Here is a 17898-nt window from a genome sequence, read left to right as displayed (position 1 = left end):
TGGTAGAGTCTCCCTCCTTCCACACTGGATGTTGTTGTTGGTCTTTCCCCCTCTCTCCAACTCTTTGTAGAAATGGTGAAGTTGTTCAAGTTTTCTGCTTTTTCCTCCTCTCCCTCTGGGTGAAAGTTGGTGGTGAAGCCCCTTCCTTCCTTCCTTCCTTCCTTCCTTCTCTTCCTGGGCTGATTCACAGGCCCAGCCAGGAGCAAAAGCAGCAGCTCCTTCTCTCACTGCTCACAGCTCCAACTGTTTAGGCCACGCCTCCACTGCTCCACAATTGGCCCAGGTGCAACAGGTAATCAGGAAGGCGAATGGAATGTTGGCCTTCATTGCGAAAGGGATGGAGTACAAAAGCAGGGAGGTGTTGCTGCAACTGTATAGGGTATTGATAAGGCCGCACCTGGAGTACTGCGTGCAGTTTTGGTCACCTTACTTAAGGAAGGATATACTAGCTTTGGAGGGGGTACAGAGACGATTCACTAGGCTGATTCCGGAGATGAGGGGGTTACCTTATGATGATAGATTGAGTAGACTGGGTCTTTACTCCTTGGAATTCAGAAGGATGAGGGGTGATCTTATAGAAACATTTAAAATCATGAAAGGGATCGACAAGATAGAGGCAGAGAGGTTGTTTCCATTGGTGGGGGAGACTAGAGCTAGGGGGCACAGCCTCAAAATACGGGGGAGCCAATTTAAAACCGAGTTGAGAAAGAATTTCTTCTCCCACAGGGTTGTGAATCTGTAGAATTCTCTGCCCAAGGAAGCAGTTGAGGCTAGCTCATTGAATGTTTTCAAGTCACAGATAGATAGATTTTTAAGCAATAAGGGAATTAAGGGTTACGGGGAGAGGGCGGGTAAGTGGAGCTGAGTCCACGGCCAGATCAGCCATGATCTTATTGAATGGCGGAGCAGGCTCGAGGGGCTAGATGGCCTACTCCTGTTCCTAATTCTTATGTTCTTATGTTCTTATGATTTGAGGGCCTGGTCTTCGAACACTCTTTTCCTCAGGCGGCCGAAGGTTGCACTGGCGCACTGGAGACGGTGTTGAATCTCTGCATTAATGTCTGCTTTTGTTGACAAGAGGCTCCCAAGGTATGGGAAATGGTCCACATGGTCCATGGGGTCTCCAGTCATCGCAGACCCCCTTGCCACTGGACCAAAACCTTGCTCAGCTAAGCCCGTGTGGTTGCTGGTGTGCAGCGGCCACCCCACATTAAAAGAACTCGTGCACAGGCATCTTCCACTTCGTTAACATGAAGTTCGGGACCTGGAACGTCAGGACCCTCATGGACAACTCCAACAATAACAGGCCGGAACGCCACACCACCCTAGTTGCCCGGGAACTTAGAAACTTTGACATCGACGTCGCCGCCCTAAGCGAGACCCGATGGGCAGGGGAAGACCAGCTCAAGGAACAAGGTGGAGGTTGCACCTTTTTCTGGAAAGGAAAACCAGAGGAAGTTCGCCGCCTTCACGGAGTCGGCTTTGCAGTCAAAAATGAGCTGGTCGACCGCCTCAAAGTCTCCCCCTGTGGGGGTAACGAACACCTCATGACTCTTCCGAACCAATGCGCCACAGTCATCAGTGCGTACGCCCCAACACTCGATGCAATAGATGAGACCAAAGAGGGTTTTTATTCTAACCTCGAGACATCCCTGTCCTGTGTCCCCACGGGCGACAAATTGATCCTCCTAGGTGACTTCAATGCCAGGGTCGGCAAAGACACAGCCCCCTGGGGAGGCATGATTGGCAGAGAGGGGGTAGGGAAAGCCAACTCCAGCGGTACCCTACTCCTGAAAAAATGTCTAGAACATGAACTCCTTATCACCAACACCCTGTTCGACCAGAGGGACAAATACAAGGCATTGTGGCAACACCCTTGCTCCAAACACTGGCACCTGCTCGACTATGTCATCGTCCGAGCCAGGGATCGCAAGGATGTGCGCGTCACCCGCGCCATGACAGGAGCTGACGACTGCTGGACGGACCACCGCCTAATCTGATCCATCTTTGACATAGGGGCAATACTGACAATGCCATACCTTGTGCAAACCTTCTGCATTATGGTACTGCGGAGGAGACAAGTGACTCGATGTCATTGCATGAGGAACCTCAGAGCCTGTAGGGTGCAGGTCAGGAGGCCCTACCCACCTCAGGTATATCGAGACAGGCGTTCGTACCTGCACCTGAGTGATGCAGATGGTGTCAGAAGGCTGCATTTCCGCAAAGAAGTTGTAACTGAAATCTGTGAGTTGGTGAAAGCAGACCTGCAACCTAGAAGTGCCCTAGGAGGATTGCTTTATCAGTTAAAGTGAAGGTTACAACTGCACTTTCATTCTATGCATCCGGATCTTTCCAAGCTACAACTGGGGATGCGTGTGCCATTTCTCAACATGCAACACATGTCTGCATTCGGCAGGTGACTATATGCTCGGAGAATGACTACATAAAGTTCCCCATGACCACCCAGGCAATGCTTGACAGGACTGTGGGCTTCTCCAGGATTGCTGGCTTCCCCAAGTTACAGGGCTGCATTCATTGAACCCACATTGCCTTGCGAGCACCTTTGGAGGATTCCAAGATGTACAGGATCAGAAAAGGCTTCCACTCCATTAATGTACAGCTTGTGTGAGACAACATGCATCGCATCATGTCAGTTGATGCAAGATACCCTGGGAGCACCCATGATGCGTTTATCCCTTGCGACAGCATTACATCTGCCATGTTTCAGCAGCAGCCAGAAGGGCACAGCTGTATACTGGGAGACAAAGGGTACGGCCTCACCACCTGGCTCATGACGCCCCTACGCGTAACCCGGACGGAAGCTGACTGGGAATACAATATGTCGCACATTGCGACACGAAGCATCATTGAGAGGGCCATTGGTTTTTTGAAACAGTGTTTCTGATGTCTGGACCATTCCAGAGGCTACTTGCAATACTCCCCTGAGATTGTCAGTCAGTTCACTATTGTGTGCTAAATGCTGCATAACTTAGCCATCATGAGGCAGCAGCAGCTGATAGGAAAAGACCCATCTGCATTGAGAGAGGCTGATGATAATGATGAGGAAGATGCAGATGATGAGCAGGAGGAGGAGGACGAGGACAAGGAAGGCATGCTACATGAACCCAGAGCACGACGGCGGAGGACAGCGGGCCATCGTGCCCCTTTAATGATTGCTCGAGCCTTGCACCAGCAGCTCATCCGTGAACGCTTTGCTGCCTGAAGGCTCAGCGACAACTATTCCACATGGACCATGTTTACTGTTTGGACCTGTTCCGTAATGCTGTGTTGTATTAGTGGAATAAATGGTGGAAATGATTCTTGCTTACTTCAAAAAGTTACGTTAATAATCAAACAAATAATGGAAATGATTCTTCTTTAGTTCCAAAAATTGTGCTAATAATGGAACAAATAATGTAAATGATTCAGTTATAATGTAAAATATATTTTATTCAAAAGTTTAACAAACATTTGTGCTTACCTTTAAAAAAATATTCTTTTATCAAACTTTTTCAGTTCAGATCACTTACAAACTTTATGATCACTTACAAACTTTAAAATCAGTTACTAACTTTAAGATCACTTACTAACTTTAAACGTAAATTTATATAACTTACAAAAATCATTTAATTTGAGAACAACAGTTACAACAGTTACAATTTTGAGAACAACAATAATAAAAACAACAACAACAACAGCAAAGAAAGGCTGCAGCCAACTCTCCTCTACCTTATTCTAAGACTACCCCCAGGCGGTCGCAGCATTTCTCGGGTTGGTACCAAGCTTATTCTTTCTAACATCTCGGGTAATGCGCACCACTTGAGGATGGGGGGGGGGGGGGAGGCAGGTGGTAATGAGGAGGGCCCGGCTTGGGGCTCTTCAGAGGCTGGTCTGGTGTTGGAGTGGGAGTGACAGTTGATTCTGTCAATGGGCGCAGGGTCTGGGCGTGTTCCCTTATTGCAGTAGTTAACTCCGACATGCCCTTCCTCATGCACACTGACAGTGTCTCAACGACTTCCAACGTTCTTTCCCTCATGTTGAGCAAAACTGTCTCAACTACCTGCAACATTCCCTCCCTCATGTTCACTGACATGGTTTCAGCTGACTGAGATATTCCCTCACTCATGGTCCTGGACATCCTTCCCAGTTCTTGTGAGAGTGTTGTTACTTCTCCAGACAGTCCTGATACCTCATCACCCACCCCACTGATGGTGTCCAGGAGTAAGGTCAATGCTCTCCACACTCATTGACATTATGTGAACCACATCTGTTAGATCCTGTACCTCAGGAGAGCGCAGTCGAGTTCTCCTTCCCCTCCTCACCCCAATGAGCGGCACCTGCACCTCCTCAAACATGAGTATAACAGTGAGGGCTTCATCCAGCCCCTCCCCCTCACCCCCATGCTCTTGGAAGGTGGGATTGGAAGATGTTCTCCTCTTCAGGCTCATCCTCGTCTGAATCTTCTTCTGCATCGTCAGGGTTGGCCTCAAGTTCTGCAAAATATAACAGAACAGACAAATGGTTAGCAGCAGAGGAGGGGGCAGAGTGGGTGGCATGAGTAGGCTCACACAGTGCAGGCAGCAGGCTGATTTGAAGGACCACGATGAGTGAAAGCACATTGCATCAATCAAAGCGTAGCTGATGGAGACGTCGCCATGAACCGAAGCATGGCTAGCCCGCGCAGTATGTAACATTTAGGAAAGCCAGACTGTGGAATTTACAGGACTTACCCTCTCCCTCAAGTGTGGGCCCAGCCTTTGCAGCACGAATTGCTTTTCTCCAGGCAGGACCCATCAAAGCAGTGACCCTCTCTTCCAGGGTGTCAGTGGGTGCAGATTTGCCGGGCCTCCTCCTGTTCGAGTTCTTTCCCTTTTATTATGTGCCACTTTCCTCTGCAAAGATGAAAATACAACTTTTTAGAGAGGGTGGCTTTCTGCTGGGTGGGACATATACTGCTGGTCACATTTACATTGTAATTGCAATTGCATTGAATAAATGAAAATATTACTTACACTAACTACTTGACCAAGGTCCTGCCACTTCTTTTTGCACTGGCCTCCGGACCTCAGGGTGGTCACCATTGCACAGTAATCTTCTGCAACTTGGTTCCAGCATTTCTTCATTTCTTTGGGTGGAACCTTTATGTGACCTCTGCTGGTGTCCAGCTCCTGCCATCTGGCCTCAATCACAGTAACTAGTGCCTCCACTTAATCCTGTAAGAAATTCTTGGTCCTTGTACCACGTTGCATCTTGTATTGCAGCTCCGATTTCCCAATGTTCTCACACAGCACTCAACGTTGTCACACACACAACTGGCTCTTTAAAAATGGCCGATTGCTGACTGGGAGCTGTACTGGGCATACGCGCCCATAGGAATAACGTTAAAATTGTTGTTTTTTTTCACGCATGCGCAGAACGAACTGCATCATTTTTTCGGCGCAAACAGCAGGCTCCTGAGGCGACTGGACACGCTGTGCGACGCCAAATTTGAAAAATACAGCGGGGAAACTTTGCACAAATATTTTTGGAGTATTTCTGGTCGAGAAAAACAGGTGTAACTCTGGCAAAGAAAACGGGTTTGGGCAAAATTCAGCCCAAAGGTTATACAGGTAGATTCTTCTTCTGCTGGTGGGTTAGTATGGCGGTGTGACATCTACCAGTCCACATGACTCTGCCACTGGCCCATTAAAGATTCCTTAAAAGGGTCCAAATTGTTGCTGAAAAGTAAGTGGCGAATACAAATTTACAATCATTGTAAAACGAATTTAGGGGCGTTTAAGGGGAAGTGTATTGTAGGACACAGTTCGGGCTCTCCTGTAGGAGCAATGGAAGCCATAGAGAAGCCCACAGCCTTCAGCCTCACGTCATTTTAGCTAAAGGAACAAACATAGTGGCAGGTTCAAGCAACAGTAGGAAAGTGAGATGGAGGAATATCTCTAAAATATATTCAAAATAAATGTTTTGAATGGGATTTATGACAGTTATTTTGTTAAAATTCTAGCTGTTCACAGAAAGAAGAGACAGATTTTATCCAGAATAATACACGACTGCCATTTCTCACTTCCTCTGGAGATTTTTATAATTCATTCATGGGATGTGGGCGTCACTGGCAAGGCCAGCATTTATTACCAATCCTTAATTGGCCTTGAGAAGGTGGTGGTGAGCCGCCTTCTTGAATCGCTGCAGGTCCTGTCTTGAAGGTACTCCCACGGCGCTGTTAAAGATGGAGTTCCAGGATTTTGACCGAGCGACAATGAAGGAATGGCGATATACTTTCAAGTCAGGATGGTGTGTAACTTGGAGGGGAACTTGCAGGTGATGGTGTTCCCATCCGCCTGCTGCCCTTGTCCCTCTTGGTGGTAGAAGTTGTGGGTTTGGGAGGTGCTGTCGAAGAAGCCTTGGTGAGTTGCTGCAGTGCATCTTGTAGATGGTACACACTGCAGCTATGGTGCACCAGTGGTGGAGGGAGTAAATGTTGCAGGTGGTGAATGGTATGCGAATCAAGCGGGCTGCTCTGTCCTGGATGGTGTCGGGCTTCTTGAATGTTATTGGATCTGCACTCATCCAGGCAAGTGATGAGTATTCCATCACACTCCAGACTTTTGCCTTGTAAATGGTGGAAAGGCTTTCTGAGTCAGGAGGTGAGACACTCACCAAAGAATACCCAGCCTCTGACCTGCTCTTGTTGCCACAGTATTTATGTAGCTGGTCCAGTTAAGTTTATGGTCAATGGTGACCCCCAGGATGTTGATGGTGGGGGATTCGGCGATGGTGATGTCGTTGAATGTCAAGGGGCAGTGGTTAGACCTTCGCTTGTTGGAGATGGTCATTGCCTGGCACTTGTGTGGCGCGAATGTTACTTGCCACTTATCAGCCCAAGCCTGAATGTCGTCCAGGTCTTGCTGCATGTGGACATGGACTGTTTCATTATCTGAGGAGTTGCAAATGGCACTGAACACTCTGCAGTCATCAGTGAACATCCCCACTTCTGGCCTTATGATGGAGGGAAGGTCATTGTTGAAGCAGCTGAAGATGGTTGGGCCTAGGATACTGCCCTGAGGGACACTGTAGTGATGATTGACCTTCAACAACCACAACCAGATTCCTCTGGCGTGTCCTGGAAATACAGATATAATCCATAGGTTCGATACTTTGATCTAATTATGTTCTGATTCTTGAATCACCATCATCGTTTATGCACAGTGTCATTTTAAAAATTTGCTAAAACATGCTATTTATTTGTAAAATGGCATTTTTAAATCCTCTATATATCATTTAATAAAGTTTTCATATAATTGTTTATGATTTTGTATAATAATTTAAAATCCTGATTTCACTTTTATTTTGAAAATTCTTTCTCTGTTTATATCCATATGCACATGGATACATGAGGAAAGATTAATGTTTGCAAAGCATTATTCTACACATAAATAGCATGTTTTTCCTCACCTCTTTTTAAATGACCACTGTGTTTAAAATATGACAGTGATTGTTGATTCATAGCAACATTAAATCAAAGAATAATATCTATGAATCATTCCATTTCCACAACTCCTCTGTGGAAGTGGGAAATGGCAATTTCTGTAATTTTGCACCTCTGTCATCGGGTGCCCATTCTCTTGCCGTTTTAATGCCTTATCTCTAATGTTATTCAGTCTGAATTATTGCCTCACCTACATCATCAAAATTAATCCAGAGAAAACCCTGTCACTCTTCATAAAATAAGTCATGTCAAAAAATTAGCTTATTTATATGCATAAATTGAATTATTAAGGATGTGGATAGAGGTCTGTGGGGGATTCCTTTGTTTTGGACTTCTATTGAATGAGGAAAAAAACTTAGGACTACATACAGCTGGTTAATTTATTTCAAGTAGCCATTGATCTCTACACCATGCAATTTCATGCTGTTATTTCACATTTTTAATTATTGTCAATGTCCAATGATAAAAATTTGCATTTAAAACAAAAACTGCAATTAAGATCCAGTATGACATAAAATTGAGAATATAATGCTCTAACTACAAAACATACAGTAACTAGTGTGACTTTTACAATCTGGTGATAGATCATATCGGCCCTAAGAATGTAAATATTAATTATTGTTATTAAAGACTATTTGTTCCCCACCTCATTTATTTTCTTTTCAAGTTGATTTGGCACAGTGCCTGGAGACTGCCATCATGCAGCACTGACAGCCTCCAGCAAAACAATGTCGAAGGAACAGTCCCTTAATTTCCAAAAGAATGAGCATGACTACTCCATAATGTTGCACCATTTATTACACAATGTAATTCAGACTGCATTAAAACAAGCTATTGCACTAGTAGACAAATGTGTTAAATTGTGCTAAATAGAGCTGTCACATCATTGGCACTTTGTATTACTCTGTCTTGCTGTTCAACAAAATTTCTATCAGCATGCTTCACCACAAAAGCAAGCATGTTAGAGAACACTGTGCCATTGACAGTTACCAAATTGCCATTTTTCCACGCTAAATTATGAGACCTTATTCAATGCTTGACGAATCTTCTGGAATTTTTTGAGGATGTAACTAGCAGAGTGGACAAGGGAGAACCAGTGGATGTGGTGTATTTGAGCTTTCAAAAGGCTTTTGACAAGGTCCCGCACAAGAGATTGTTGTGCAAAATCAAAGCACATGGTATTGGGGGTAATATACTGACGTGAATAGGGAACTGGTTGGCAAACAGGAAGCAGAGAGTTGGGATAAACGGGACCTTTTCAGAATGGCAGGCAGTGACTAGTGGAGTGCCGCAGGGCTCAGTGCTGGGACCCCAGTTCTTTACAATATACATTAACGATTTGGATGAAGGAATAGAGTGTAATATCTCCAAGTTTGCAGATGACACTAAACTGGGTGGTGGTTTGAGCTGTGAGGAGGACGCTAAGAGGCTGCAGGGTGACTTGGATAGGTTAGGTGAGTGGGCAAATGCATGGCAGATGCAGTATAATGTGGATAAATGTGAAGTTATCCATTTTGGGGGCAAAAACACGAAGGCAGAATATTATCTGAATGGCGGCAGACTAGGAAAAGAGGAGGTGCAACGAGACCTGGGTGTCATGGTTCATCAGTCACTGAAAGTGGGCACGCAGGTACAGCAGGCGGTAAAGAAGGCAAATGGCCTTCATAGCTAGGGGATTTGAGTATAGAAGCAGGGAGGTCTTACTGCAGTTGTACAGGGCCTTGGTGAGGCCTCACCGGAATATTGTGTTCAGTTTTGGTCTCCTAATCTGAGGAAGGACATTCTTGCTATTGAGGACTGCAGCGAAGTCAACCAGACTGATTCCAGGGATGGCTGAGCTGTCATATGAGGAGAGACTGGATCAACTGGGCCTTTATTCACTGGAGTTTAGAAGGATGAGAGGGGATCTCATAGAAACATATAAGATTCTGACGGGACTGGACAGGTTAGATGCAGGAAGAATGTTCCCAATGTTGGGGAAGTCCAGAACCAGGGGACATAGTCTTAGGAAAGGGGATAGGCCATTTAGGACTGAGACGAGGAGAAACTTCTTCACTCAGAGAGTTGTTAACTTTGGAATTCCCTGCCGCAGAGAGTTGTTGTTGCCAGTTCACTGGATATATTGAAGAGGGAGTTAGATATGGCTCTTACGGTTAAGGGGGTCAAGGGGTATGGAGAGAAAGCAGGAAAGGGGTACTGAAGGAATGATCGGCCATGATCTTATTGAATGGCGGTGCAGGCTCGAAGGGCCGAATGGCCTACTCCTGCACCTATTTTTCTATGTTTCTATGTTTCTATGATGTCATCTTGGAACACAATGGTTCTAGGGACGGACTTCAGTAGACTCTCCATGTTCCTCTGAAATATGGCTGCAGCTGAGCGAATTCCGAAAGGACACCTGTTGTAGATAAACAGTCCTTTATGAGTGTTGATGCACGTAAGTTTCTTCGACGTCTCAACCAGCTCCTGTGTCATGTAGGCCGACGTCCCCCCGGCTAGCGTTGCAAACAGGTCATCAGCCTTCGGTAATGGACTGTAGTGACCCCCACACTAACCATATGACCTCACACTCACTCGGAGTTCATCATCCTCATGTCCTTCCTTAATCACTCCCTCCATGTAAATTCCTCAACCCATATTCACGGACACCCCCTTGACGTTGCAGTCTCTAGTAGACTTGCTGTTCCAACAGTATCAATTACAGATAAGGCCATTTCTGAATGTTTCCTCGTATCATTTGTTAGAAATATGCCAGGTTAAGCCTATCTCTATTTAGGATCGACTGTATAACCAATCTAGTGGATAACCAGAGTTTAATCAGAGTTTACTCAGAGTTTAAGACAGAATAAAGCACATTAATTATATAGCAAAAACATAAAACCATAACAGATAGTTAATACCGATCCCGATCGGACAAACGGCTGGTGCACATGAGCAGTTCTCTTTAGCTTGCAGTATCTCTCTTTGTCTAGAGCCTTCTTTGTTCCGCTCTCCCCTCCACCATCTGTGACTACAAGCTTCTGGGAGATCTTTTAACCTATTTTTAGGGGTGGGTCTGAGCCTGGATATTTACAAGACTTTTTGACCTATAGAGGTTCCCCATAAACCTTAATATCCAATAAGACTTCTAGTTCTTTGTCTCGAAGCTCGAAACAGAGCTCGCCTTAAACATGTCTTACGATTCTGGCCATATGTCATTGTTTCTACCTTATCGAAGTCGCTTTTCTGTAAAATTCCTTTCATCTCTCTGTTTATACTAACCCAGGGTTTCTTCCTATGGAAAACATTTCATCTATCTTGTCCCTATTCCCTCAATACAAAGCCTAGTCCTTTAGGCGAGGGCCCAGGGGCAGCATGGGTGAGCCCACACTGCGGTCTATAGATAGTAGGAGCATGTGTGCGCACTAGGTCCGTGCAGCAGAGCTTGGTCTCCAGTTGTCTTGGTTAACCCTTGCCACTGGATCAAGACCTAGCTCTGTCAAGCCCGTGTGGTGACTGGTGTGCAACGGCCCCCCCACATTAAAAGAATCCACGCACAGGCATCTTCCACCCTTTAGTATGTAGTTCGGGACCTGGAATGTCAGGTCCCTCATTGAAACACCTGTGAACTCATCCCTTTTTGGTGTGGAAGCGGGTCATCCTCGATACGAGGGACTGCCTAATACTATAGTCCTTTGAACTATGAGGCCCAAACCAGAACTTTGTCACCTCAACCAGTCTTTACGATATAGCAAAATGCTTGTGTTTACACTAATTGCTGCAAACATCCTTCGATCCTCAGCTTTTCCATCCAAATTGTCTAAAGATATATAAACAACTAAAACTTTTACTTGAAAACCACAAATAATTAGCATGTCTCTATCATTCTCAGCAGACTCCTCGTCTCCAGTTCAGAACAATGATTTAAAACACAGCATTATGTAACAGTTTTATACATTTTTATGCATCCCTGATTTCTAACATGCTCTCGACTCACTTCCCCCTTCTACCACTTGCCCCGCCCAGACCGCCGTGATGGGGGTATAGCTCTCATCACTAAATCATACCTTGGTCTGTCCCTTTACTTCTCCAGCACTTTCTCATCTTTTGAATATTTTGCCTTATTCCACCCCACTAACCTCTCATTCAAAATTCTCATTCTATACCTCCCACCCAAACATGATAAAAACTTTCACCAGTTCACTGGATATATTCAAGAGGGAGTTAGATATGGCCCTTACGGTTAAGGGCATCAAGGAGTATGGAGAGAAAGCAGGAAAGGGGTACTGAAGGAATGATCAGCCATGATCTTATTGAATGGCTGTGCAGGCTCGAAGGGCCGAATGGCCTGCTCCTGCACCTATTTTCTATGTTTCTATGTTAATATTGTAAAATAGCATATTTAGCAACAATGGCTCTGCTGGGAACAGACTCCATAATAGTTTTTGAATTTTCTCAGATTTTACCAGTTCAGACAATACAAAGTTTTTAATCTAAATATTTAGGTCACCAGTTGAACTCCAATTGGGAAAGCAGAGAAGTTGATTTGATTGGAGTATAGGAGCTTCTCTGCATCTGGGAGACACAAAACTAGGTGATTTAGGGTCACCTCTAGTGGAAGGGTGCAATTATAATACAATGACTTGACATAAGAAATATCCATTACAAACATGGACATAGGAATTTATAATGGGAAAAGGTTGACACAAAAAACATAAGAGAGAGTAAGGTATTGTATACAGGAAGTGTGTGCAGATATAAGGGGTCTGAATTTAACACTGTTGCACCAATTTTACGGGCCTACATCAGATGCAATGATAACTAATTTAGGAGGGCAGAGGACCACATTTGATCTGCACGGGCTACTGCTAAATTATTCAGGGCCTTGTTTTAGGTGACCCTGTTAGCCGCTTGTACTGATTACAGGCTTCATTTCAATATTTAAATGAGGCTCTTGTGCCCATTTGAGACCTGTATTGTTATATTTGTTTGCCCAAGTCAGATGCACAAACTCTGACTGGTATTTGTGGGTCTTGAACAGCCTAACCAGTGGTTCTTAAAGAGTGCCAGAAATGTGCCAGTTGTGAAATTAGAAGGAGCTGGAGTGCTCCTCCTGGCTCCATAAAATAACTGTGGGCCACTGCCAAGCCACCTTCGCTCCCCTCCCAATAGCCTCCCACCACCCCCGCCAAACGTCTCTTTACTGTCTTTCAAATTATATAGTTAACCGACGACCCAGCAGAAACTGGGTGAGTGGGCAATTAAAATTACTCATATTACTTACCTGTCCTTGTGACCTGAGAGAAGATGGGTTCCAATATTGACCCTTGCGTTGTGGGACCACCTTCACCACAAGGATTGCAGCGGTTCAAGAAGAAGGCCCACCATCACCTTCTCAAGGGCAACTACGGATAACCAATAAATGCTGGCCTTGTTCACGACACTCACATCCCTAGAATGAATTAAAAGAAACAAATGATGCTACTCTGTCATCTGATAGACCTAGAAAAATGGTAGATGAATGAGCGGGAGGATGTAGTGTTGATGGCAAACAGATGCCAGATCACTGATAGCATTAGATTGGCTTCGGTAGTGTGGCTTAGATAGTGAGTTTGAAGGGAGTGCACTAGGAGTTTAATTGAGAACAAGTGAACAGAAGCAGCTGGAGTTGGCAAGAAAGGCCAAGGGATGAGCATGTAGAAGGTCAGCTCATGTCCTAGCTCTGCTGCAGGACAGAGATACAGAATTCAAGCGCTCAGCATTTAAGAAAAAATAATTTCTCTGCACCAATCTTTGCTGAAGGCATTGGATTACCTGCTGGAAGGCTAACCAGATATTTTGGATAGTATGGTAGTGCCCAGTACCCACTTGTGTGAGGTTCCCATGTATGCCATTGACACTGTGCAGTAAACCATGGAGACTCCTATTTGCTCATAAATTGGTCAAATGATATTAAAATTTTGAACACAAATTCAGAATTCCCAATTTACCCAAATATTTACCTTCCTCTACTGTTGATCGCCTCTAAAATCCAGCCATGAGATCTTTTTGTTTTAATTTTGAGAGAACATATTACTTCATATTTTGTAATTACTTTCTGCTGTTGATTGCATTATTGTGAATTTAACACAGTCCGGCTTATGCTATTGCAGCATCTAAAAACGTATTGGGCTAGAAATTGCGTAGCGCCCCGTTTGGGGCAATAACTTTTGCGGTAGCACGAATGTATCGGCAGGCACTACACAAGTGAAGTCGACACGAACTTCCGGTTTAGCGCTCCAGGAAGGAGCTTGAAGCGCTAAAGCCGGAAAGAGGGACGGTAGTAGTGCAGCGCTGCCCAATGTCGAGGGCAGCACTGCCGGGATCATAGGCTCCTTCATTCCTTGAAAGAGAAGGGCCATCGCTGCAGGCTCTGCATTACAAGGATTTCCCTCATCATCGACGGCATCCGCGATCCGCGACAATCAGCTCCAAGCACTCTGACAGAGAACAGGGCTGACCAATCCTGGCAGAATAAAATGGAAAAAAAGTCACCGAAAGGCTGAAAACAAGTTTTTTACATACCTGAGCAGCATCACCTTTAAATACCACTGCCCAAGCGACCAGCCTCCCTTCCCACACCTCCTGCAGCTGCTGGTGTTGGCGCCCGGCGATGCTGCAGGGGTTGGAACCGAAGTTCACATCCGGAGTGCTACTGGGGCAGGTACGCAGCTAGATGACGTCACAATCTTCCACTGCCGCAAATCTTCGCGGCAAGTACACGGGCATCGCTATTCTTGCGTGCCCAGTCACAGAGCCAATTGCACCTCGTTATCGCCCCCCGGAAGTGCTAATGGGGGCGCAAACGAGGCCAATTTCTACCCCATTGTGTTTTAAAAACAAAAGTCAGGGATGAGAAAATGTCTTTTGGCTCAACAAACCTCACCCCTTTAAACTCTCCCATCATGGTGTCTAAGTGAATTTTGAATAACCACCATGTTTTGCCTTTGTTATCCTACTTGGTAGATGCTAATCATTCTAGCAGTTGATGTTTCCAGTTGTGTTTTTTAGCACTGGCACATATCACAGAATATACACTAATTTTATTTGATTCATTTCATCACAAACTTGGCCATGGGTGAGATTCAGAAAAGTCCTGTTACAAGAAAAGAATTGATCTTCACGATCATAATAATCTTCAGATGTTTTGGTTTGACCCCCTAGTCCACACAGACCACAATCTGTGCTAGATGTAATGCTCAGTTGTGTTTAACTGTGTAAGTGGCTATGAATTTTTGATGACACACAAAGCTGTGAGCATCAGACTGGCAGATAACCTACTGTTGTTCTGGTAACGGCGCAGCTACAGGAAGAAATGATGACTTCCATTGATGCACATTTTAGTTTAAATATAAAAACAATCTCTTTTCCAGCTATTTGTTTTTAAGATTGCTCTGCTTTACAAAAGTTCTTATGAATTGGTTATAAGGCAGCGAGCACACATTGGTTTTCAATTATCAGATTTATTTCTGGTTTCTTTGAAATAAAGTACAGTCGGCAATAATACTGCCAGATTGTGCTTTGTAATTGCAGTATTGCCATTCTTAAATATTCTTCTTTAGCAATGGAGATATTGCTTTTCGAACAACTTTCAACAAGTTTGTATTACTATAAAAATGTATGTAATAAGTGATTCATACACAAAGTGTGCCATTTAAATGTGAATTGAATAATTATTACAGACACACTATTTAAACTCATGTGGTCTCAGGAACAATTAAAACACACAATTAAAACACAGTTTGGAGCATGAATCAGATGGCCACAATGAAACTGGCCTGGACTGAGCTGGCTAAAAGGGTCAATGCCACAAGCATCACCCCAGGATCTTGGTTCAATGCTGAAAGAAGTTCAAATTGCCCCCGCCACCCACTCCCCTCCCCAACTCCAAGAGAAGCAAGGGTGATTACAGCTCTCCATCCCTCTCTTAGCAGCACGTGACAGCTCTCCTGTCACCTCCTCCCTCCCCACTTGTCTCAGCAATTCCCCGCCCCCCCCCCACCCCCATGGCATCCTTCAGCATAAGGGCACAATGCAACACCTCTCAACCTCATCCCAAGTACACTCAGCAATGATAGTATACTGGTTATGTTTACTCGATTAGCAATCCGGAATCCTGGACTAATGATCCGGAGACATGAAATCAAATCGCAGCAGGGTCATTTAAATTCAGTTAATTAAATGAATCTGGAATTTAAAAAAAGCTAGTGTCATTAATGGTATTGTAAAATAAATGCTGGAAATACTCAGCAGGTCAGGCAGCATCTGTGGAGAGAGAAATAGAGTTAATGTTTCAGGGCAATGACCCTCCCATCTGGTTCACTAATGTCCTTTAAGGAAGGAAATCTCCCGTTCTTACCCAGTGTGGCCGATATGTTGACTCTTATCTGTCCTCTGAAATGGCCTAACAAGCTACTCAGTTATAAAGAAGGTGGCTCACCACCACCTTCTCAAGGGCAATTAGGGATGGGCAATAAATGATAGCTTTCCCAGCGACATCAACAATGAATAAATAAAAGAAACACTCACCTCCTCCTTTCCTCTTTTCACATCATTCTCTTCACACATACTACCACTTATACAACCACCAAACTCAGGGTTAAAATCGGGCTTTGTGTCTCTTTTCTTTTTAATGGTCTCTCTACTTTTCTCCTATCTATAATTTTGAGTTGTTGTCTCTGTCTATCCAACACTCTTTCTATTCTCTTTTACTTTCTCTTGTTTAACTCGCACCCCAAGTTAAAATTGGGCCTTTATGGCTCATTTTCCTCATAGGACTCTGGTCCTCTCATTTACACCTCTAAACTCTTAACTCGCCATGAAGAGAACTACATCAAATCCTTTCATCCACTACATTAAACCCATTGCTTCCTTCGCACATCTGCTTTAAAATAGGTTTACTGTATTTTCCTCCTACTTTTTAAATATATATTGACGCTCTATATTAAGCCCTTGTGGCCGACATCTCTTGAGCCAACACCTCAATGCACTCTAGCAACAAGCCACTCATACCCCATACAGAGCACAATGGCTCACTAAGTAAGTAACAACCTCCTTTGAATAGTGGTGCATCTGACATATTTGTTATCCCTATTCCTTCTCAGTGTTTCTCTGAATGCATCTAACTTGATGTCTGAGAACAGGGACCAACTAACTACATCTGCACCATAAACAAAAGTGCATACGTAGGGCCCAAGTTTCGAGCCGCGCCTAGAACGGCGCAGTCCCGACCTGGACGCCTGTTTTTCGCGCCACAAAGTGCGCCTAAAAAAAACTTCCAGATTCTCCAGCTCCCTGCAGGTCGTTTGCAGCTCGGCGCAGTGCAGCACGAGCTGTAGGGGGCAGTGCCAGGTCCCTGCACTGAAAACAGTGCCAGGACCTCTGCACATGCGTGCTACAGTGGGCGCGCATGTGCAGTAGTTCCAGGTGCCCAAAACTGTGTGGGAGGGGCCGAAGCACGCAGCCCCTAGCCCTGGCCAAATGGCCTCACTGGGGCTGCTCCCACGCCCAGCTCCTGCTTCCTCCCGACCCGACTCGACTCCCGTTTCCCGTCCCCCTGCCTCCGGACCGGACCCGACACCGACCCGACTCCTGCTCCCCCCTCCCCCTTCTCCCCCCCTCCCCCATCCCTCCCCCTTCCCTCCCTCCCTCTGCTCCCCCCTCTCTCCCTCTACCCCCCTCCTCCCTCTCCCCTCGCTGTCAGAAACACAGACACTGACAGACAGAGAATGAGAGACACACAGACAGACAGACAGAGAGATAGAGACACTGACAGAGACACACTCGGGGGGCGGGGGAGGGATCCCAGCACGCTGTTGGAAGGCTCCCGGTGCTGCAGTCGGTAAGTAGAAAATGTTTTATTTATTGATTTAAAAAAAAAATTATTTCTTATTAATTTTTTTTGATTGATTTAATTATTTGTTAATTTATTGATGTTTTTATCATTTATTATTGATGATGGCTCTTTATTTGTAAAACTGAAGTGTTTAATGTTTGTAAACTTCCCTTTAAACCCCCCCCACCATTCCCTACGCCTGATTTGTAACCTACGCCTGATTTTCTAAAGTGTAGACAAGGTTTTTTCGAGCGTACAAAAATCTTCACTTACTCCATTCTAAGTTAGTTTGGAGTAAGTTTTCACTGACGAAACTTTGAAAACAGGCGTAAGTGGCCGACACGCCCCCTTTTGAAAAAAAAATTCTGTTCCAAAGTGAAACTGTTCTAATTGACTAGAACTGGAGCAAACTAAATGGCGAGAATTCCGATTTCTAAGATACTCCGTTCTACACCAGTTGCTCCTAAAAATCAGGAGCAAATCATGGCGAAACTTGGGGCCATAGACTTTTCTCAGAGAGTCTCTGCCTGTCCTGATTTATTTACAGAGTTCATCATTATAG

The sequence above is a fragment of the Pristiophorus japonicus genome, chromosome 15, assembly GCF_044704955.1.
Source record: "Pristiophorus japonicus isolate sPriJap1 chromosome 15, sPriJap1.hap1, whole genome shotgun sequence".
Classification (NCBI taxonomy): domain Eukaryota; kingdom Metazoa; phylum Chordata; class Chondrichthyes; family Pristiophoridae; genus Pristiophorus; species Pristiophorus japonicus.
This window is presented reverse-complemented; position numbering follows the sequence as displayed.